This window comes from Lycium barbarum, chromosome 10 (genome assembly GCF_019175385.1).
Source record: "Lycium barbarum isolate Lr01 chromosome 10, ASM1917538v2, whole genome shotgun sequence".
Classification (NCBI taxonomy): Eukaryota; Viridiplantae; Streptophyta; class Magnoliopsida; order Solanales; family Solanaceae; genus Lycium; species Lycium barbarum.
In genome coordinates this window covers 3,247,695-3,272,027 of record NC_083346.1, presented here as the reverse complement: position 1 = coordinate 3,272,027, position 24,333 = coordinate 3,247,695, and the positions used below count along the sequence as shown (strand labels likewise).

The 24,333-nt window shown below is 34.9% G+C and overlaps 1 long non-coding RNA gene across 2 annotated transcripts; it reads right to left on the bottom strand.

The window, feature by feature from the left end:
- Window positions 1-456: 456 nt before the first annotated feature.
- LOC132615213 (uncharacterized) lies at window positions 457-5,734 on the bottom strand. 2 transcript variants are annotated; one of them, XR_009572615.1, is made up of 6 exons: window positions 5,602-5,734; window positions 5,115-5,470; window positions 4,391-4,961; window positions 2,456-2,510; window positions 2,218-2,366; window positions 457-828 (listed from the first exon to the last, which is right to left on the bottom strand). It is a non-coding gene; the product is annotated as an uncharacterized LOC132615213 (long non-coding RNA). The 2 variants fall into 2 exon arrangements; XR_009572616.1 differs by having other exon boundaries at window positions 4,391-4,957.
- Window positions 5,735-24,333: the final 18,599 nt, after the last annotated feature.

The following is a 24,333-nucleotide window of genomic DNA, read 5'->3' as shown; positions in this document are numbered from 1 at the left end:
TTTTATTTACTTTCTTAAACATTATGCGACTATCAAAGAAACACCACATACTAATTCCTAGATAGTAGATACATATATTTGGAACAAAATAAGCAATCACAGACGTTGTGTTTATATATATATATATATATATATATATATATATATATATATCAAATGATACACCCTCTTTATATCAATAGCATCATCATACTGTTAGATCCTGAAGTATCTATTCTTACATCATATATGGAAGTACAGTTTACATATTAGCAAAAGGTGATGCATTTTCTGCGCTGTGATTAGTCTTTTTCTTAGCAGTCTTTGGCGAAAAACACCTGTAATTTTATAAAGCAATGATCAATTGCAAGTGCTTATATATCAAGCAAACTAAACATAAACGTGTCTCAATAACATAACTATATCCAACTTCATAATAAGATAAAAATTAAGTGTCTTAGATTAGAAAATTGGAACTTTTTAAATGAATTGTAATAGATGGATGCAAATTTTATACGTAAATGACATGCCTTGTTTAGGCCTGTTTAACAGAAACAACTCAATAATGCCTCAACTGATACATCAAAGTATGAATTAACCAAAAAAAACCAGTGGGAAGATGTCTGAGCAAGAGAAGTGGGGTAGAAAGTTTAAATACGCGTTAAGCTAAGGTGCCAATTTGACAAGCTTGACTTGACGAACACGAGCAGTTTTAATGGAAACACAATCAGGAGTCAGCACATAGCCCTTCTCCATTTGATCAACATCGTCATATGCATCTTTTAATTGGCAAAGATAGGTGGCTGGTTTGCCACTGCTCTGCTGCTTAAATCAAACCTCCCCCATTTTCTGCAAATAAGGCAACCAAAGTGAAACTAACAACTGTGGCCGTATGTATTTTGAGGGAGTGAAATATGTTGCAATAAGCATTTTTCATGCCCATTGCAAAGAATGGGACATCTAAAGTGGCACATGCTACCGGTAAAAGATCCTTTTTATGCCTACTTTCTCAAGCATACCAGTGCAAATTGAAGAAGTGCCGAGAACTTACCAAGCGACTCAAAGGGCCCTGCTTCAAAATAATGTCAGATGCTCATATGATATTGCGACTGTTGAGAACAATAGGATGTTTTAACTGGAGTTTTGTACTTGGGCCTCAACATCCCACTTTTGTCCACTAACTTCTAAATATTTTTCTACAGAAATTCATTGAAGCTGGTTTATATCTCCTAAAGATATGCTTGATCTTGCTTAGATTTATGGATTTAATTTAAAAAGACAAATGACACTTTTTTAGCGAAAAAAGCTAATCAAATAGGAGTGCCTTTCTTCATGAAAGAAAGCTTACCTAGTAAAGTGGAAACTCTTTAAATCTAAACAAGTAAAGTGAAACTAAATTCAAAAAGCTTACCTAGTAAAGTGGAAACCCTTTAAATCTAAAAAAGTAAAGTGAAACTAAATTCTAACTCATCATATTCTCTATTGAGCCCATACTTTGGAATCCTCGTCATCTTTCATGAATGGTAGACTAAAAAGAAACCCTAGGTACGAAGCTGGTAAAGAAAAGCTAGGTACTACAAAATGCTAACTTAGCGAGAAAGCTGCAATTGCTCTTTTTCATCAAATACCACAATGCAACAAAGGCGAAGACAACAAACCTCCAATCCTACATTTCATTGCATTCACTTATAACATGCATATGTTTAAAATTTAACCACTCTTTATAGTTATAGCCACAAAAAAGAACATTTCTGATTATAGAAACAACTGAGAACATTCTGACACAATAGAATGGAACTCAAACAAAGAAAGCAGAAAGAGCAAATGTATTTTATCACTACTCCTCAGTTTAATTGAACCAAACTGAATAAAACCAATAAAAAGTGTGAAATATCAATCCCTCTCAATTCTTATTATCTTCTTATTTTTCAGTTTTACTTTTGGGTCCATCGATTGTAATAGGACAACATAAGGAATCTGAAGTTGATTATGTACCCTTTGGATTTAACATAAAGAAATCTGTTCCAAAAGTTTGTCATTTATATCTCTTAGGAAATCAGCTAATTATTGGCCAATTAACACGGGCAATTACACGTCCATGCAGCAAACTACCACAAGGGGAGATAGTAATACAAGGGCTCAAGAGAAGGAGCAACAAATATTAACTTTCAATCAAAGGCATTCCAACAACATATATAACAGCATTTTGACATCTGCTGATGTTTCTTAAGAACGTACCTGTGCCAACAGTATGTGTCTCATGAATAAAAAGAATGATCTGTCCTTCGGATTCTGTCACTTTCCTAAGCACAGCCTTCAATCTGTCTTCAAATTCACCACGGTATTTTTGCACCGGCTATGAGCGCACCCATGTCAAGAGATATTAGCTGCACAGAGGAACCAAACATGTTAATAATAAAGATATTTTCTTTCATGAATTCAGGTGAATGCAACAACAGATCCCTTCATCACTAACCCGTCGATTCATCAGAGCCTGAGGCACATCTCCATGCACAATTCTCTGCGCAAGCCTATCAAACAGGAAGAGAAGAATATAAGTTATAAGCAATGGATGCAGTATTTTTGAAACATATAACAAACTGAGACCAAATGGAACATATTCCCAAACGTGCCATATAAATCAAAGTTTTAAATCACATGCTCAGATTCCTTCCACAACATATTCAATAAGAAATATAAACTTATCCTTCAGAGATTGCAGTCTTCCCAACTCCAGGCTCACCAATTAACACTGGGTTATTCTTTGTTCTCCTGGAGAGGATTTGTATTCAAGGTAACGGTCACACTTCTAGGCGACATTACAAGTAGCCATGAAAGTTCTCGTTGGGCAGCTTAACTAATTCAATAACCTATAACATAAATTTAATGTACAGGAAAACAGAGAACTAAACCTCATACATTGAGTCTCTTCCACCACAGCTACAGAAAGCAAGGACTCGTTGCGCTCTGAGCATCCCTTTCAAACATTACACCTTTATTTTGTACTTTTTCTAGGATAATATTAAAAACTAATTTATTTCATGGACAAATGCAGCGTGTGTCTAGTAAGGATCACACCTAGCAATACAACATTAAAACAAAATAGTGTATAACATGGTATATTCTTAAACATCAATTAAATTACAGCCTACCATGCGTATATTCCAAAGTGCAAACTAAAGAGAGAATAAGAATATCTATAGCAGTTCTTGCATCATAGCAATCCATTTTAAGCTACCAATAAACTCATTTTTGTTTTGATTCTACAAACCTGTGATAAGAGAGTTTTTGAGAAGTTAGGTCCAACAAACAATCTTAAATTCCCGTCCGAGGTATATTGCCCTTCGTTGTTTTAGTACATTTCAACCATAAACCACAATGCCGGTCATTTCAAATGCAATAAAAATGATAACACCAAATAGAACTCGCATCCAATAAACAACATTCAACACAATAATCATAGATAATTCCTTTGTATTACAATTCCAAGAATATAGAGAAACTGAGTCAGAGAGATTAACAATAAAGGAAGAAAATGAAGGAGGGCCATTAAAGAACTCATCATAGCCATGTATGGTGCTTTAGAATTATACATAAGCCTGAGTTTATGCCAAAACTCGTTGAGGTCAAACTAAATTTTCAAACATCACTTCCACTAAGAACTAAAATAAAGATATTTGGGACTTCAAAGAAAATTAAGTGAAAAAGATGAGAAGACTGCAACAGGCCACTGGGGAAAAAAAAAGAACCCAAATTGGCATCAGTTTAGCATTTTAAGGTGGCATTAGAACTCAGATTTCACCGTGCTTGGAGTTATGGATAGAAACCTTTAGAAATTTTTGAAAAACTTGAACCAAAAAGGAAGAAGGAAAATAAAACCAAATCAAATCAGCAGATGAGTATTCTCACGGGAAGAGGAAGAATGGTATCATACAGCCTAGCAATTCACCATTTTTATCTCCTGTCCTGGTTGGTGAAGAAGGATGATACACAGAGATTCCTATTGAGAGCTTAACAGGTGACTACGAAGAACAAAGGTGATTTTCCTGATGAGTTGGCAAGACCAAGGTTCTAGTCTATTTTCAAGTCTCAGAGGATTGAGATGGATAACGTCAAACTCATATTTCAAAGTTGAAATTGAAGAAACACTCTTTGGAGGTATCCAATTTATACGTAAAAGTTTGGGTGGACAATCGAAAGACACATATGTAAGTGATGGAGAAAGTCTAAAACAGTTTTGAGCTTTTCCTTAAATGATCAAAGACAAAATGGGCAATTTAACGATAGAAAACTGTGTTTCTTGTTACATGGATCGTCTTTACCATAATAATGACTGAACAAACCCCCAACAACTTTGGTATATTAAGGACAATATTACATCGCAAGCTCAAATAAAGAGGTAAAAACATACCTTTAGATGGCTACCGACTCAAGTTGCTAATATCAGTATGTCTTCCATAGGACCAATGTAGAAGCTTTTTTTTTTTTTTTTTTTTTGAGTCACTTGCACTCCAATACTGATTTTCAAATGCATCTCCACCAACCCACAATGTCGTTGAACTGCTCTATAGCAAAGAGTAAGAAGAGCATCGTAGTATAACAATTTTCTAGAATTGAACTTACAATGGATAAACAGGAGAGTGAAGTGGAGGGATATAAGGGTTAAATACAAGAACAAATGTTCATGACCATGTAGAGAAAAAACTCTGTTAGTGCACCAGCTATCATTTTTTCCATATTTTCCTGGGGAGTTAATTTTCATACAAAACCAGTTAGAGCAGAATTTTAATCTACTAAAGTAACAGCAGCCAGTATCAGTCAAGAGTGCATTAGATATTACTTGAGTTGAGTAAATTCCACTCAAATGAGCTTCTTGCTAAGTAGCAGTGGCTTGCAAGTGTGCATGACTTTGTTAACTCATCATGGATGACCTCTAAGTTCAGAATAGACACCAGGAAAGTGTGAAAAAGCTCCAATTCTACCTAAAAATAAAAAACTATATTATACCCTGTTCAAATACTTCCATCAAAAAAGAAATGATGCACAAAGGAAAATTGAAGGATATTATTGAACTACCTAAATTAAAACAAAAGGCGTGACTATAAATGAAGAAAAAGAATAACAAAACTATCTACCTCCTGAAAAGTCACGTTCCGTCCTCTGCAATACCGGTAATTGCTATCAAATAATTGGCGATAATGAACAACCTTGTTAGCTGAACTATGGCCAGTAAACACAACTTTCGAATACTAAATTCAGTTCCAGATATTATCTCTGCTGGAGAATGAAATTTTCAAGCTGTCATAGAACAGCGCACCTTTAATGGGAAGTTGCCCATCATATTCAAAGCTATTTTTGATCAGACAATCTGGATTTAAGAGCCCAAAAAGATTAGTAGTTTCTTCTTTCGGGCAATTTCTCAAACACCTCTGGTGCAAGTACGGATGCAGTATGTTAAATAACAAACTCAAATCCATTCTTACTGGAAGACCTAAAACAGGTACACATGAAGAAATGCAAGATTCAAAAAATAGTAAAAGCATTCTTCAAATTAAACCTCAACACAATGTTAATTCTAAATAACACTGATAATCAAAAAAACATGGGATAAAGAAACCTCACCTAATAACTCTACAAGCAACGCACCTAAACTGAGCTGAGAAAACAGTGAAAAGACGAAGCAAAACAAGGGAAGGCTATTAAAATACGGAGAGAGAGGGAGAAAGTTGTACAAATGGGTGAATATGTGGGCTGTTTTAATTAAATTGGAGGAGGGTAAAATTACGATTTTACCCCTGGTCGGAACCAAGCCTTTTGTTATTATATATAGAAAAGAAAAGAAATATAACTAATAGGTAACATTACTGGCTGCCCAAATTACAAATATATTTGTAAGTTTCTTTTCGTTTCTGTTGATCAGCATCTTGATTTTGCATAAGGTTAGTACTTTCTTCATTACAAATTTTTATTAAGTGCTTGAGGTTTTATTTTTATTGTTCATGAGCTTTTGAATGATTGTTTGGTGCCTTATATATAAAAATAAGTATTTAGTAATGTTTCTAATAAGCCTATTAAGAACACCTTTCAAAAGATGAAAACTCGTCGAGGAGAATTGTGATAATGCCCTTGCAACGAGTTTTATTAATATGATTTGAGTTGTCTTTATAAAATATCATTATAGTGATTTATTTTAGTTGTTCACTCTTTTATATGGTGACACTGCTTATGGAAAATCCTGCGTACGGCACTGCCCTTTGGTACGCTTGCTTTGTGATGTGAGGCGACTTACTAATAGTTTTGACGCTTCTTTCATCCACCCGTTTTGGCACGGCTTTCTTGCTTCTCACACATTAATCTGCAATTTGTTTTTGGAAGCTACTTGTCTGCAAAGGCAAAGATGTGAATTCATTTCATTATCAAACTAGGTATTCTGGTCCAAAAGAGGTGCCACTGTCACCTCTACTAGAAATGGACTACAGCATACCAAAGTTCTTTCGTGAAGCTCTTTCTCACAGGAAGAATCTAGTTGTTCTATTACAAATAGAGGAAATATGTGCTGTTCGTATGCAGTGTCCCCGGTTTTCTTCTCAAATACCATGTTCCCATTTTGCACTGCAAACCAAAAGACTGGAACTTGTTACAAACACTTAAAAAATAATCAAGATATAGATGTTATTACTTTATCAAGATCGATTTCAACAAGAAATGGCAGACAGTAAGATAATAAAAGACCGTTAAGATAAAAAAGATCTGCATATTCCCAATTTGAAACGATCACGTCACATCTAATCATGAATTAGTGCAAACAGTTTTGAGAGGAAAGGGCTTCTTAAGTATAACATTTGGTATAATAATCTAGGACTCAATATTTTTCAAGAAATTTGAAATATCATGAGCATTTTAACTCTGCACAACTAGTATTAATTTTATTATCTAATGTACTAGGCAAGTCAACACAAACACTTTGTTGCTTATTTTCACCTTCACGAGAGAGAACGAACCTTAACTTCACCTCGTACTCAAGCTTCCTCCACTATCTCACGTCAACTGTTTCATCTTTTACCCAACTCCCTACCATAACAAGAGAGATATTTGTATTTAAAAGTTCTAACAGAGATTAACCCTAATAAAGCAATCAGATTAAGATAGAGATTTCCCAAAAAAGTGAACTATTAGTAAGTTTTGTAGCCATGGATCAGTGGTTCCCTTCGGGAATAACAACCCTTTACCTTTTCCTGTGGACTTATGAAAAGAACTTCAAAGGCATCTTCCACGTTTAACTCGGGTACAAGTATGAAAATGGCCCCTACTGTATTGTTAAAGTTAGAGCACGATCATTACCTTTCGACAAGAAGAAGTTTTAATGCAGAAGTGTTAAACTGAGTCGTCCCACCTTTTGACAAGAAAATTTTGGTTTTTCCTCAACATCCTCAGACTCTTGCCCCAGCTTAACCAACTGTTGATCAAACTGTAGCAACGGCCGCATCAACTCCTTAGCCGATGCACTGGCACACACTAAAGTTTTACTTCATGGAGGCGAAACTAGTTCTCTAACTAATGCATCACATAAATAAACAAAGAAATCCACTTAATGATTCAGGAATAAGGGTCTGAACAGGAATATCTGAAAGATCATTAGTATTACGCTTTCTCAATCGAGCATTATCACCTTGAACAAGAAGGTTGTTTTACTTGAGGATCTATTGAAGATACAATCATACAATTAGATCTCTTATTGTTTATTTATCATTCTATATTTAATATGCAGAATGCCAAGTAAATGATTATACAGAAATGTAGAAAGTTCTTTTTCTTTTTCCCTACACTCAGTCTTGGATTAAAGCTCTACTCGGGGATTGATGCTCAAATATCACACAGCAAAGCCAAAGAGTTAAAGAAACATGTCCTTATAAAAGACTCCAATTAACCAATTTGTACAAGGGAAATAACAATTAAAGTATTCACCTTTTCAAAAAAAAAACATGATACCTCAAAATGAATATGATAAATAATTAAACAAATTCACCTGCTTTTGAACAAATGCTTTGGGTCGTAACTCTAAAAGTGAGAGTTTCAGCACATAATACTAGAAAAAGAAAACTTGTTGCTGGGTATATTACCTAAATCCTGGGTTTGCAAGAAAGAGCTGCATAGTTGCTGAATAGACTGGCCCCTCTACTCATTGCTGCAGATTCTCAAAACCAGAGTCCCCACGAATGTTAGAAATGTGACAATTTATGACAAGCAACTCACTTCATTGGTCACGGAATCATGGTGTTTACTATTCTCATATCTGCTCCTCCTTATCCCAATGCAATGTTTTGTTGGTTCATCATTATTTTCACTCATTTCCTCAAGCTCAGGTTCATCTTTATAGAACAAATGAAATCCAAATGCCTTCATTTCTCCAGAGAAAGATAACCTAATAAGCCCATAGACATTTGGTGTTTTACCATTTAAGTTAGATGTAGGATGTATCCCATAGGCCAGCAAGAGGCACCAGGAAAAATTGAATACTGGGTACAGTATCACACTCTGAATGGTTGGATAAGGCAAGTTTCTGGGTCATCCACAACATCCCGCCATTGCATAAGGGGGATTGATGCTCAAATAACACACAACAAAGCTAAGGAATTTTAGGAACATGTCTTTATAAAAGACTCCGATTAACCAATATGAAGAAAGAAAATAAAAATTAAAATTCATCATTTTAAGAAATCATAATACATAAAAATGAATATGATAATTATTTATTTAGGAGAACGCCTAGTCCTTCATTCTCATTGAAAAGGTGAGTAAACTAATTAAAGAAACATAACACTTTGTTTCAGAGAACCATTTTAGAGCCAATTAAATTGTAAAAGGAACTACCATAAATGAACAAGTCAAAAACAAATTTTGAGTATGGCATAGAGCTTAGAAAACTAACATTTGTTTCCAATGCGAGACTTGATGATGGACTTTCATAAAAATCATAAGATAACAGAGGTAAAGCAGTTCTGTCGACCATAAGGAATTCGAGCACAGTCATACATTACTTTCAAATCAGAGCCTGTTGAATATAAAGGATTTTCATTTTCATGTGACTGTATTAGTGTTGCCTGCACTGCCGGAATTTTTTCAACATGGAGGAGTAACTTAAGGCATCCATAACTTCTATAGTTGGTACTACTTCATCGTAATTCCCTCCAATTTTTAGTATTATCTTTTCATTTTAAAGTTCACTAATTTTCATGTTCGAATTCTTGATTTGCTAGTACCTTAAGGTAATAATTAAATTTTACATCTCAGGATTCAATAATCTGATTTAAGTATCAAAATTTTAACTTGTTCACATCCTTTAACTCACCATGGTTAATGACGGCTCAGCACAACTAGAGACAAAATGTAGATCAATTTGGTGAGCCCCTGCCAATAGAGGAAAGAAGAAAGAAAACAAATTGAGAAAAAAAAGAATGAGAGTTCTTTTTTATTAGTTTTGGAATAATACTTTGTAGGTAATATGAGAGAAAAACAAATCATGAGGTATATTACCTATATTTAAGCTAAAATCCTCGGCTTGCGGGACAGAGCTGCAAAGTTGTTCCTACAGATTCTCAAAGATAGAGCTTCATTGGTCACAGAGTCATGAACATTGTTATATCTGTTCCTCATTGTCATAATGCAATGTTTATTATTATTTTTCCTCATTTGTAAAAAGGCGTCAAGCTCAGGTTTATCTTTATACTACAAACGAAATCCATACTCCTCCATTCCTCCAGAGAAAGATAACCTACAAAGCCTATATTCATTTGGTGTTTTTCCATTTGTCTTTGATGTATCCCATAGTTTAACAAGATGTAACAAGAATAAATGAATACTATATTCTCTATAGCATTCTGAATGGTCGGATAATGTTAGTTCCCAGGTCACCCATGAAATCCCATCATTACATAAGGGAAGCAATTGAACTGTGGTTTCAATTAAGCTACCGGAGTAACATACACCAAGAAGTTATCAGGAAGTTATCAGGTACAAACCAATTTTCAGGAAATTTGACTGATACATTTTTATCCATTCCCTGAAGGGGAAACTAACTCGGGATCTTCTTCCCCACCATGCACAATGGTAAATACTCTTTGTGACAAGGAATCTGAAGTAGAGATGCCATGCTGCAAGGAAACAATATCCTGACACAAGAAACGTGGAAATGTGTCATACGTCAAATTTAGATCCCTTATCACACTGTCTAGCATGTGAATCTCCAACTCCAAATTCATGCTTCCGAGGATATCTGGAGATTTTTCTAAACTAGGGCAGCTCTTCAGATCCACATACAGAAGAGAATCAATGCACCTCTTAAGCCGTTTACAGTTAATCAATGATAAGCTACATACCTTTTTAAGAAATCTCAGGGAATGATAAACCTCTTGAAGATTTATACAATCTCTAAGAGCCAAATGCTCTAAATTTGGCATCCCTATGAAACATGGCAACTCCTTAAGCCTCTTGCAAGCTGAAACGTCCAACACTTGAAGAGCGCCAAGTTGGGCTATGCTTCTGTAACGACCTATTTGGTTGTTTAGCACTTTTAGGCCTAATATCCCTAAAACATCCTTTTCGTGGTCTAATCTTGCTGTCTATAGCTTGCGATAACGAGTGATTCGGTTATTTAATTGACGAGTATATTTTAGAACATATGTATTTAATGTGTGAGAATAGTTTATTCATAGAAATATTATTTGCACACATATAAGGCGTAAGTGGGTAATTATGGTATTTGACGGAGTGGATAATTTTTAAATAAAATAAAATGGTTGAGTAAAAAGATTATTTTGGATAATGATTTTAGTGTGGGTGCACCATTGCTTTGGTGGCTAGCAAAAGATTAGAGACAAGTCATCTCTTTCATGGTCCTTCAAATTCATTGGTAAGAGGATTATTGAGTATAGGAATGTGGATTCTTGTGTTTGCTTTTCCACAGAAGGCAAAGGAAGTTGTTTAAATATTTAGTAGTACTAAGAGTGGAGGAATAAACAATTAAAAAAAAAGTAGCACCATTTAAATAAAAATGAGGCAACTTTTGACTAGGATCATTATTAGTCTTGTGTGGAACCTTGGGGAAACTAATTATGTTTCACATGTGCGGTCCCCACTACCCATTAATAGAAAATATACACATATATCTCACCTTGGCTAACCAAAGATTTGAGAAGGAAATATGGTGCAACTTCCTTTTCCAAACATTCTAACGTCGGCCACACTAGAAAATAGGCAGTGACTTTATTTCAATTTTCTTTCTCTTGAGCAGCAAATGAAAAAGAAGTGAGCAACAACGTACTACTCCATAAACATTAGGCTCAGTACTTAAAAGATTAAGCAAGCAGCAACGTTATATAATTTTATGACGGGTTTCGCTCACCGCTTCGATCTCGTCGTTTGTTTTGTCGTGTTGTTGAGTTCGGGCTTTCTTCGAAGTGAAGTAAGGTGGAAGAAGAATATTTCTTGGCACATAAGGTAAGAATCCTCCTCTCCTAAATATATTAAAATTCATCTAGGTCATTGCTAAATTGTGGGAATTGATGAAAATATGAAAGAAGAAAGGTTATGTAGTAAATGCTAGGGAGACAAATTACAATATGATGTACATGATATAACATTAAAATGATATTACTAACAATGATGACAAAAAGAGATACATACAAAAGAAATAGGCATTGTGATAAATGGAAGTATGATAGACTACAATAAGAATATGAATGCAAGGCGTAATAAATAACTGAATACATAAAGAAATAATCAAGATAAAATCGAATAGGACATAAGTAGGTAAAATCAATAATGACATGAACAGCTAAAACATATTTATTTGTCATTTGAAAATTGTGTTAATATTCATAATGTGCATGATAATAATTGTAACATAGGGCAAGTATACACTGATTACTATGTAGTAAGAATGACATAATAGAACAAACAAATAGTACTTTATCAATATACAAGAGTGGAAAGTTAAAACAATATATCTGTATAATTGTGATGTAGAAACAAAATACAATGATGTACAAGAAACAGTTGAATCAATGACAGAAGTAAAGTGAATATACTAACTATAGAAATGGGTGATGGTTGGAAATTGTAGTAAATGAGCTTAACACGGTGAACACATAATAATGCAGCATAATAGTAGCGGAGGATAAAATTATGTTAATATTATAGTTGAGTTATATAACACACGAGTTATAAATAGAAATATAGACAAACACATGGTGGCGATGAAAATAAAAATAAGGCAATTGGTATTGTAGTATTAGCCGCATATAACAGACTATTGATTGCAGTGTTATAGGTGGTATTGTAGTATTAGATGTACATAAGGTTGTTGATGTTGTTGTTGTGATTTGGAACTAATTTGGAGTTTGCATGGGGTGAATTATTTAGAGGAGATGCCGCCCGAATTATATGATCCTTAGATAATGAGTGAAATTATTTTTCAATAAAATTTCAAATATGTCTTTGTGGGCCCAAGGCCACTTTTTGGAGTGCGTTTTTGGGTTTCGAATATAGGTATAGCAATATGGGCGCTATTAGATTCGTATTCTAACGTAGATTATATATTTGATAGACCTTGTCCGTTCGGAAGCACTTCAGAAGGAAAAAGCTTTCGCGTGAAAGTTCGTGATACCTGTTCACCATTGAGGTAGGTTACGACTTACTTTGTGTCTAGACTCCGGTTAGCGAAACATATGTAGATAGTAGTGATTGACGGGAAAAACATGATAGGTCTTCGGGCATGGTGTGGAGGTGAATTCCATCTAGGTTGGTATTGTCAGTTGCTATGTGGGTTTGTCGCAATTATTGTGATACTGTTATGTGGGTTTGTCTCCTTTATTGTGATATTATTATGTGGGCTTGTCACCATGGTTGTGATTTCATGTACTTGACATAATTCTCTCTCTTGTTATCTCACTGGTCATATGGAAGAGGAAGGTTATTACTGAGAAATTGAATATTGAATTGCACTTCCTAGTATGAATCTATGGAACTTATGATTGCGGTGATTACTGAGGTTGATTTCATGCAAGGCATGCATCCCATATTCCATGTGCTATTTGATGTAATTATCATCTAGTTGTATCTTTATCACATACTAGCTCACTCACCTTATGAAAGAGAAGGGTAATATTGATTATTGAGCCGTGGACAATAATATGACTTGTACTTGTTTATTGCATATTAATGATATAGTTGAAACTGATATCATGCATGACATACTTCCATATTACTTTTATGTTGTCCTAACGGTGAGGAGAGTGATTGAGAGACTCCGAGGTCTTTGCCGGAGATTGAGAGTGACAGAGAGACTCCGAGTCTTTGCCGGAGATTTAGAGTAATTGATAGCCTCCGAGGTTTCTGCCGGAGAGCACGAGTGGTACATGGACTTTGCGGGTCCCCCATGGGTCATGACTATGAGGCATTGCCATAGTATGTGTGTACGAGAGTGGAGCGTGAGAGGTGACTACTGCATTGCATAACATTTACATAGCACGACATTGCATTGCATAGCACCCCATTTGAATTGCCATTCATGTCATTGTATGGCACATTCTCTGATTGATTCTTGATTTGTGAATTATTGAGTTGTTGTTTGTAAGTGTTTATATTAGAGGCTTGATGGACTCGAGGTTTATGGATTTCTCCCTAGGCTTATAACCTGAGATATTGAAATCCCTTGTGACTATCGTTACTGCAAGACTTTCATATGTGCTAGAGTTGTGACTGTGTTTTATTACTTATCTGCTTACTTGTTAGTTGCTTCTTGTTTATATGCGTGAACTAACCATTGTCGGCCTATGATACCTACGAGCCTTGTGTTGTGCTCATACTACTCTTGCTACACTCCTTGTGGAGTGTAGAGTTATTTTCAGGTGATGTTCGGAGTCTCACGACCGTTTTGAGGCGTTCGTGATTGGCGTTTGGGTGAGGCATTTGAGATCTTGCAACCCAGAGACTCTCCTTAGATTTCTGTTGTTCTCTACCCTTAAACAGAAGTCGTATCCAGTTTGAGTCTGTTATCCACTTCAAATTGTAAACTTCTTAGAAGATCTTGTATGAGTCTAGACCAGGTTTTGAGAATTTCTTATAATAAAAATATTTATTCCGCATGTTGTATCTAATTAAGGTAGTTACCTGAAGGGTTCGCCCACCAGGGAGGGTTAGTGTGGGTACTCGCATGATCCATGATTTAGGTCGTGACAAGTTGATATCAGAGCCTAGGTTACTCGGTCTATAAGTACAAGAGCAATGTCTAGTAGAGTCCTACTTATGGGTGTGTTGCGCGTCACACTTATAATTGGGAGGCTATGGGACATCTACGAAACTTCAGATTCTTTCATTATTTCGTGCTACTTCATTCAAATTGGTATCTAGTTGATCCCAATTGGTATATGAACTTCTCTGTTTTACCTTCTCCCGGATAATGGGAGCTCGTCCTTAAATTCTTGCGCGAACGGTTGTTTACGACATGTTGTGGTACGGTACGAGCTGTGTTGTCCTAATTTAGATGTGTAACTAAGTTCAGTTTCTAGCTATGACTTGAGGTTTCATCTGTGTGGAGTCGTGATTAGGCTCGTTATTGTGAGGTTGGTTGAATAGATGGGAGAGGCGATTCATAGGGTCATAGGATCTCCATATTTTTAGTATTGGGTTTTCTCGGAAGGGGCAAGAGTGCGTTTATGGCTTAATAAGTGCGATTTGTTCGATGATATGATCGGTTTTGGGAAGCGTATAGCAAAGTAAGAGTTCTTATGGTATTTTGGTAAGGGTGTTATTATGATGACGTGACAAAGGCGAAAAAAAATACACGGTTAGTTAGATGTGTATGGTTCGGTGTAGTTAAGTAAGGGTTGGTATTTCATATGCGAGCACCTTTTTGAGGACTATCGAATAAGGCATGGGTCAATGGAATTTTTTTTTTTTTGATGAAATGGGTCAATGGAATTATTTACGGTAACAAAATGATGATGGTGTGACTAGTACTAATGGTGAAAGACTTTTGGATATCGGTGATCACGTTAGTGAATTTATAAAAATAATAATAATAATAATAATAATAATAATAATAATAATAATAAAATTATTTCCATTAAGAATTTTTGGCAAGGGTACTTCGACGAAAGAATATGAGAATATTAACAGGTTTGAGCAGCGATCGGTCGTTTTGAAAATCGATTCTCTTTTTGGTGTATTGTCCATTCTAGAAGCTCCATAGTATTTATTTTGACATGCTTGCAAAATTTGAAGTCAACGGATATCATTTGATTCACTTTGGGAGAAGGTTTCACTATGAAAATTTTGGAATTCAATTATTTGGATAAATTATTTATTTTGGGGAAACGTGTTTCGACCGAACCGTTAGATCCGTATCATAATTTCGGAGCTGTAGCAGCAAGTCTCCTCGCGTTTCGTCATCATATGAGGGAGATATGACAATCTTACTAAAAGAATTCATTGCTGGTTTTTTTTTTCTTTTCTGGTGTAATTTTGCTTAAAAGTTGCAAAATGGCTAGTGAAATTCGTATTAAAAATCTGCATTCTTTCCAAAACTTGAAACCACCATATCTCATTCATTATAAGGTCAAATTGAGTGATTCAAAAGCCTAACTTAGTGAAATTTCACAAGGAATTTGTTGGAAGCATCAAAAGCTAGTTTTGGGATCAGTTGGCACGAGAAACGAGACGGAACAGCTGGGCATTTTTGTTATTAATGTTGGATTGTAGTGGGGATAAAGGATAAAAATAATTTTATTAATGGATTAGTGCTATGACTTTTCCTTTCTAAAGGTTGGTGGCAATGGAACATAATTATGAAAAGGTGGGAATAGGGTATAGATGTAGTGGAGTGGTCATTTAACAAACAAATTAATTCTAAATTGTTGGACAACAATTAGTGGATGAAACATTATAAGAAGTTGGGCAGTAGCTTTAATTGAGTAAGCAGCCACGTTTTATATATATATATCTACTCCCTTCTCAACGTGTGAAGGGAGGAGTAGTTCTTGGCATTATTAGGACAAGTATATTATTTGGTGACTAATTATGATATTAAGTGGTAGTGATGGAATATCATGGACAAGTATAAGTGTGTCTCCCTATAATGTTCACGTGTAAAAGGGAAGAGGTTGGCCACTACACTTTGTTGAACTTTGGAATACATATCACTATGGATGATGAATAATTTTCAGCAAACAAAACAAAGAATACCAAGGAAAACGTACAGTACTTATATATCTATATTTAAGGCAAGGTTGTTTTATCTTCTTAGAGATTAACTGCAACGTATGAAAATTTAATTAAGGATTTAATATATGAAATTGTGTATGAATTAGTGGAGTAAGTAAGTGGGCCAAGCTCACTACCCCTTGTTTTGTGCATGTTATGTTCCAAAAGAAAGATGAAAAAGTAGAAGGAACTTAAATAATTATAACTAGAATAGTGACTTGTTGTCAACCACACCTACACGTGAAATTATAGGAAATGGGCAACAAAGTGGGACTATGTACTTATAGTGGTGTGGTGGAAGTGATTACAAGTCATTATGTAAATATATACAAGTAGGCATCATTAGGATAGAAATAGAGTATAGTAAAGTAATGGTTATGATGTACATCTCACGATCCATTATATGGAGTCCAATTCTTTATCTAACAAATGGGAGTTATTTATTTTAAGAGGAGTAGAAATGTTGGCAGCAACTTTAACTTTGAGAATGAAATTGAAAAGCAATAGTTGGCAGCAACATCTTTAGCTTTGGAATAATTCTTTTTTTTTTAGAGCAGAAACGTTCCAACAAGAATTCTAGGAGCTCAACTGTGCAAGTAAGGATTTCTTCCAATTATTGATTCTTGGTGTAATATAATTAATCCTCCATGTGCTTAGTGGTTAGGTTATAGTGTTCATGTCAAAGATGATATTAGTAATGATTGTGGGTTCAATTTGCTTTTTATGAATATGGAGAATTGCAGCATCTGTTCATAGCTTTTCTTGGCAAAGCGGATAACTCCCTTTTTTTGTCCATTTATCTTTTCATATAACCATTAATATAGTATTAAGCCTTGGTAGAATTTTTCATTTTGTAATTACGTGCTACAGGTCAACTTTAATATTTCCATGAATGACATAAAATAAGTGTTCTAATTTACCATTTTGATTGAGTAATTGACTAAGTGGTGGACATGGGCCAAATAAAGCCAAATGTAAAGTGGATTCCATCATTATCTTTATTTCCACGTTTTTAGGCATAATGAGAGGAAAAGTGGCCAGCTTGTATTTAAAAAAAAAAAAAGATCCACAACGTGTTGTTGTGTTTTGTTGGCAGCCCTAAGTGATCATAATTTCAGAGATTGTGAACAAGGCAATTATTTAATAATTGTAGTAGGATGACAAATGACTCATATATATGTACGAATCTGGTGGCATCAACTAGTGGCATATGTGTCATATTCATGTAGGTGACATATTTAGATGAGAGGGTTATTATTGAAGTAAATTATGGAAATGGATCCCAAGGTCCACTATGAAAGGATTTATATTTATAAAAGAAAGGGCATTTACTTATGAAAAGAATATGCAGCAACGTTTTGTCTTCATTTTAATGGAACAAAGTTCCACAAATGGGGATCACTTTCCACTAAGGTAAAGGAGAGCAGCAAAAAAAAAAAACATGGTTGAATGATATATTTCTATCTATAGGGAAAGAATTAATATGACCTGCCAAACCAATTTTCCCATAGCATCAACTAACGTCCCTGCTCTTTCTCTTTTTCAAGAATTCATTTTCTTTTCTTTCTACTTCTAGGAAAAACATGGGTGCTGCACGTTGGTATTTATATATAGATACCTATACAGATTTCAAAACATATGTAATTGGGGTTTATCCATGAAAGAAGGGTTAGTGGAATCAGAATACTTTACCAGTTCAGAGTGGGCAAGGTTTGTGTCTTAGTCTAAGGTTGGTGTGGTTCTAAGGAAAATTGTGGGGCCTATCGATAACGTTCATAGGTTTGGTTATATAGAATTAAAACATTTTGACAAAAGCAGTGCTTATATTTGGAAACCGAGAATGGGGGAAGATTTGAATTTGGAAATATGAAAATTAGGTTTTTTATCTAAGTTAGAGGGAGTTCCGGCTAGTAAGGCGAGAGAGAAATGTTTATGATGCATTCCGTAGAGGTTTCCCGCATTGTCCTATTAAAGATTCTTTAGTTACCGTCAGCGTTCATTCTCTCTTGTCGCTCGAGGACGAGCGATTGTTTAATTGGTATCTGATGTAACGACCCATTTGGTTGTTTAGCACTTTTAGGCCTAATATCCCTAAAACACCCTTTTCATGGTCTAATCTTGCTGTCTATAGCTTGCGATAACGAGTGATTCGATTATTTAATTAACGAGTATATTTTAGAACATATGTATTTAATGTGTGAGAATAGTTTATTCATAGAAATATTATTTGCACACATATAAGGCGTAAGTGGGTAATTATGGTATTTGACGGAGTGGATAATTTTTAAATAAAATAAAATGGTTGAGTAAAAAGATTATTTTGGATAATGATTTTAGTGTGGGTGCACCATTGCTTTGGTGGCTAGCAAAAGATTAGAGACAAGTCATCTCTTTCATGGTCCTTCAAATTCATTGGTAAGAGGATTATTGAGTATAGGAATGTGGATTCTTGTGTTTGCTTTTCCACAGAAGGCAAAGGAAGTTGTTTAAATATTTAGTAGTACTAAGAGTGGAGGAATAAACAATTAAAAAAAAAGTAGCACCATTTAAATAAAAATGAGGCAACTTTTGACTAGGATCATTATTAGTCTTGTGTGGAACCTTGGGGAAACTAATTATGTTTCACATGTGCGGTCCCCACTACCCATTAATAGAAAATATACACATATATCTCACCTTGGCTAACCAAAGATTTGAGAAGGAAATATGGTGCAACTTCCTTTTCCAAACATTCTAACGTCGGCCACACTAGAAAATAGGCAGTGACTTTATTTCAATTTTCTTTCTCTTGAGCAGCAAATGAAAAAGAAGTGAGCAACAACGTACTACTCCATAAACATTAGGCTCAGTACTTAAAAGATTAAGCAAGCAGCAACGTTATATAATTTTATGACGGGTTTCGCTCACCGCTTCGATCTCGTCGTTTGTTTTGTCGTGTTGTTGAGTTCGGGCTTTCTTCGAAGTGAAGTAAGGTGGAAGAAGAATATTTCTTGGCACATAAGGTAAGAATCCTCCTCTCCTAAATATATTAAAATTCATCTAGGTCATTGCTAAATTGTGGGAATTGATGAAAATATGAAAGAAGAAAGGTTATGTAGTAAATGCTAGGGAGACAAATTACAATATGATGTACATGATATAACATTAAAATGATATTACTAACAATGATGACAAAAAGAGATACATACAAAAGAAATAGGCATTGTGATAAATGGAAGTATGATAGACTACAATAAGAATATGAATGCAAGGCGTAATAAATAACTGAATACATAAAGAAATAATCAAGATAAAATCGAATAGGACATAAGTAGGTAAAATCAATAATGACATGAACAGCTAAAACATATTTATTTGTCATTTGAAAATTGTGTTAATATTCATAATGTGCATGATAATAATTGTAACATAGGGCAAGTATACACTGATTACTATGTAGTAAGAATGACATAATAGAACAAACAAATAGTACTTTATCAATATACAAGAGTGGAAAGTTAAAACAATATATCTGTATAATTGTGATGTAGAAACAAAATACAATGATGTACAAGAAACAGTTGAATCAATGACAGAAGTAAAGTGAATATACTAACTATAGAAATGGGTGATGGTTGGAAATTGTAGTAAATGAGCTTAACACGGTGAACACATAATAATGCAGCATAATAGTAGCGGAGGATAAAATTATGTTAATATTATAGTTGAGTTATATAACACACGAGTTATAAATAGAAATATAGACAAACACATGGTGGCGATGAAAATAAAAATAAGGCAATTGGTATTGTAGTATTAGCCGCATATAACAGACTATTGATTGCAGTGTTATAGGTGGTATTGTAGTATTAGATGTACATAAGGTTGTTGATGTTGTTGTTGTGATTTGGAACTAATTTGGAGTTTGCATGGGGTGAATTATTTAGAGGAGATGCCGCCCGAATTATATGATCCTTAGATAATGAGTGAAATTATTTTTCAATAAAATTTTAAATATGCTTGTGGGCCCAAGGCCACTTTTTGGAGTGCGTTTTTGGATTTCGAATATAGGTATAGCAATATGGGCGCTATTAGATTCGTATTCTAACGTAGATTATATATTTGATAGACCTTGTCCGTTCGGAAGCACTTCAGAAGGAAAAAGCTTTGGCGTGAAAGTTCGTGACACCTGTTCAGCATTGGGGTAGTTACGACTTACTTTGTGTCTAGACTCCGGTTAGAGAAACGTATGTAGATAGTAGTGATTGACGGGAAAAGCATGATAGGTCTTCGGGCATGGTGTGGAGGTGAATTCCATCTAGGTTGGTATTATCAGTTGCTATGTGGGTTTGTCGCCATTATTGTGATACTGTTATGTGGGTTTGTCTCCTTTATTGTGATATTATTATGTGGGCTTGTCACCATGGTTGTGATTTCATGTACTTGACATAATTCTCTCTCTTGTTATCTCACTGGTCATATGGAAGAGGAAGGTTATTACTGAGAAATTGAATATTGAATTGCACTTCCTAGTATGAATCTATGGAACCTATGATTGCGGTGATTACTGAGGTTGATTTCATGCAAGGCATGCATCCCATATTCCATGTGCTATTTGATGTAATTATCATCTAGTTGTATCTTTATCACATACTAGCTCACTCACCTTATGAAAGGGAAGGGTAATATTGATTATTGAGCCGTGGACAATAATATGACTTGTACTTGTTTATTGCATATTAATGATATAGTTGAAACTGATATCATGCATGACATACTTTCATATTACTTTTATGTTGTCCTAACGGCGAGGAGAGTGATTGAGAGACTCCGAGGTCTTTGCCGGAGATTGAGAGTGACAGAGAGACTCCGAGTCTTTGCCGGAGATTTAGAGTAATTGATAGCCTCCGAGGTTTCTGCCGGAGAGCACGAGTGGTACATGGACTTTGCGGGTCCCCCATGGGTCATGACTATGAGGCATTGCCATAGCATGTGTGTACGAGAGTGGAGCGTGAGAGGTGACTACTGCATTGCATAACATTTACATAGCACGACATTGCATTGCATAGCACTCCATTTGAATTGCCATTCATGTCATTGCATGGCACATTCTCTGATTGATTCTTGATTTGTGAATTATTGAGTTGTTGTTTGTAAGTGTTTATATTAGAGGCTTGATGGACTCGAGGTTTATGGATTTCTCCCTAGGCTTATAACCTGAGATATTGAAATCCCTTGTGACTATCGTTACTGCAAGACTTTCATATGTGCTAGAGTTGTGACTGTGTTTTATTACTTATCTGCTTACTTGTTAGTTGCTTCTTGTTTATATGCGTGAACTAACCATTGTCGGCCTATGATACCTACGAGCCTTGTGTTGTGCTCATACTACTCTTGCTACACTCCTTGTGGAGTGTAGAGTTATTTTCAGGTGATGTTCGGAGTCTCACGACCGTTTTGAGGCGTTCGTGATTGGCGTTTGGGTAAGCTATTTGAGATCTTGCAACCCAGAGTCTCTCCTTAGATTTCTGTTGTTCTCTATCCTTAAACAGAAGTCGTATCCAGTTTGAGTCTGTTATCTACTTCAAATTGTAAACTTCTTAGAAGCTCTTGTATGAGTCTAGACCAGGTTTTGAGAATTTCTTATAATAAAAGTATTTATTCCGCATGTTGTATCTAATTAAGGTAGTTACCTGAAGGGTTCGCCCACCAGGGAGGGTTAGTGTGGGTGCCCGCATGATCCATGATTTGGGTCGTGACAGCTTCGAGGCAAATGCTCAAAATTATTTCCACGGAGATGCAACTTTTTTGTGTTCTTGAAGTTTAATTGTTGTTGGTCTTCCAAAAAGGTATTCCTAAAAGATTTACTCCATCAGACGAAAAATGGAGAAACGACATTTGGATTACGAAGAACTCAATTTTTTGTGCGAAATTAGAAATTGTTTTATTTTCTTTTTATATGGAAATTACATTTTCAAAGTCTAAATAAAAGTTTGTTATAACTAAAAGGAATACCTAAAATTGTATTTATTTAGCTGTAATGTTTATTTATTTCAATTGTGCACTTTTTCTTTTAGGGGACCAAATCTATAGCCAAAAAACTTGGCTAGAACTCCATTATTTTAGCCAAATAGAATTTTTTACCAAAATGATGAAGTTCAACTGCAAATATCTTTTCGTTTCTTCTTTAGACATAGGACTACTTATTTTAACTGTGTATATAAAAAGATTCGTTGCAACTCCATTATTTCAGTCAATTTTTTTTTTTAAGCCCACATAATGGAGTTCCAGTTGTGTATTTGTTTTTATTTGATTGTTCATTCTAATTGTGTATTTTTCTTTTTTCGAACTAAATCTGCAAGCAAATTTGGCTGAAACATGATTTAACATAACTAATACTCCCTCCGTTTCAATTTAATGTGAACCCATTTGACTGGGCACGACATTTAAGAAAGAGTGAATACTTTTGAAACTTATGGTTCAAATTAAGTCTTGAATATTTGTGTGGCTGTAAGTCATTTCATAAAATGAATTTGTTTCCAAATTAGGAAAGAGGTTATTAATTTTAGCACAGACCAAAAAGGAAATAGGTTCACATAAATTGAAACAGAGGGGTATAAAATACATTAATTTGAGTTTATGGAATTAATAACTATTTTTTTTATTCAATGACACAAAATCATAATTGTAGAATAAGGCCAAAAGAGAGTATATCACCTAAAACGGGGCGAAAGCAATAATATTTGCTCATCACTAAAGGGCAAAGATGGTTAGAGAGAAAAATAAATATTAAGTAGAATTTAACTATTGTACCTTTGTCCCCTGCCATAACTGAGGCAGTTCACTGTGACGGAGTTCAAGATTAACAAGCTTTTTGGGTTCAAATTTTTCTGGCAATGACTCCCAAGGATAGTTATCCCAGGCAAACCAACGCAAATTGTTAGGCAGGTACTCAATAGAGCCATCATCGCAAGTAAAGCAATCTTCGAAGCATCCCAGGTCCTTATATATGCATAATATCCTAAGCCTTCTCATATTTTTCATTGCCTCTTTGATAAAGCATAGTCTTTCAAAATAAGTAAACCAGATTGCTTCCACTGCCCTGGTCCCCTAGTAAAAAGATCACGAGTCAACAAATTATAATTTCAGATGCCGCATAAAATCCGCTTGCCAATATCACTATTTTCTTACCCTCGCATGCCAAATATCGTCATGTTTAGTATTATTATTGCACTTGAAGTTCTTGAAGAGCACCATTAAAATATTTTAGAGTACAATATTGGTTAGGGTTTTCTTAAGAAATATACATGTCGCTTAAGAGAAGTACTTTGTGCAACTAATTCTACAATGCTATTTTCTAATAGTTTAATTAAACCATTCCAATTCAAAATCCCAAAGTAATAAAAAAAATCCGACCCAAATTAATGGAAAATGGCATGAGTGATCCATTTTGGTAACGACGATGACATATATGAGTCAAACTATTAACGAGTGACATAGATGAGTCATATCCGATAGTTGGATGGTATATTTGAGTCTTTTCTGAAAATTCAATGATCTAAGTGAATTCTGAACCGAGGATTGGTAAGGTAAATTAGCTACGTTAGGAAATTAATATTACTTTTGCTTCTTCTATTAAAGTAATAAATGACTAAAATGACGTACCTGCAAGAATATGAAGCAAGAGGAACAAATAATTGGAATTGACTGCCCTATATATCTTGGGAATATGAAAAGTAGAAATTGAATATTATTGCATTGCCTAGCCTACTTACAATATTGTCAACCATCACTTCTTTGAAATCATCAACATCCCATAATCTGCTATGTTCGCCTGGATGCTTTCGTATTTTCACCGTATATTTACCCATTTCTTGTAGATGACCACAAGAGATTTGTCAATTAGGACGCTCAATCCATATTCAGCGGAAAACTACAACTCTCAAGGATTTGCATGATTTTATTTTTGTCATATCTGTATACGGTAAAAGCCGGATAGGATCCAGACCGGTTGTAAGGTAGACCGACGATGGAAAGGGAACAAGGACACACCGGGTGCTATCCGGTTCTCTCCGGGGAAAACGATTGTATCGGAAATAAACGGGTCTGTCTTCT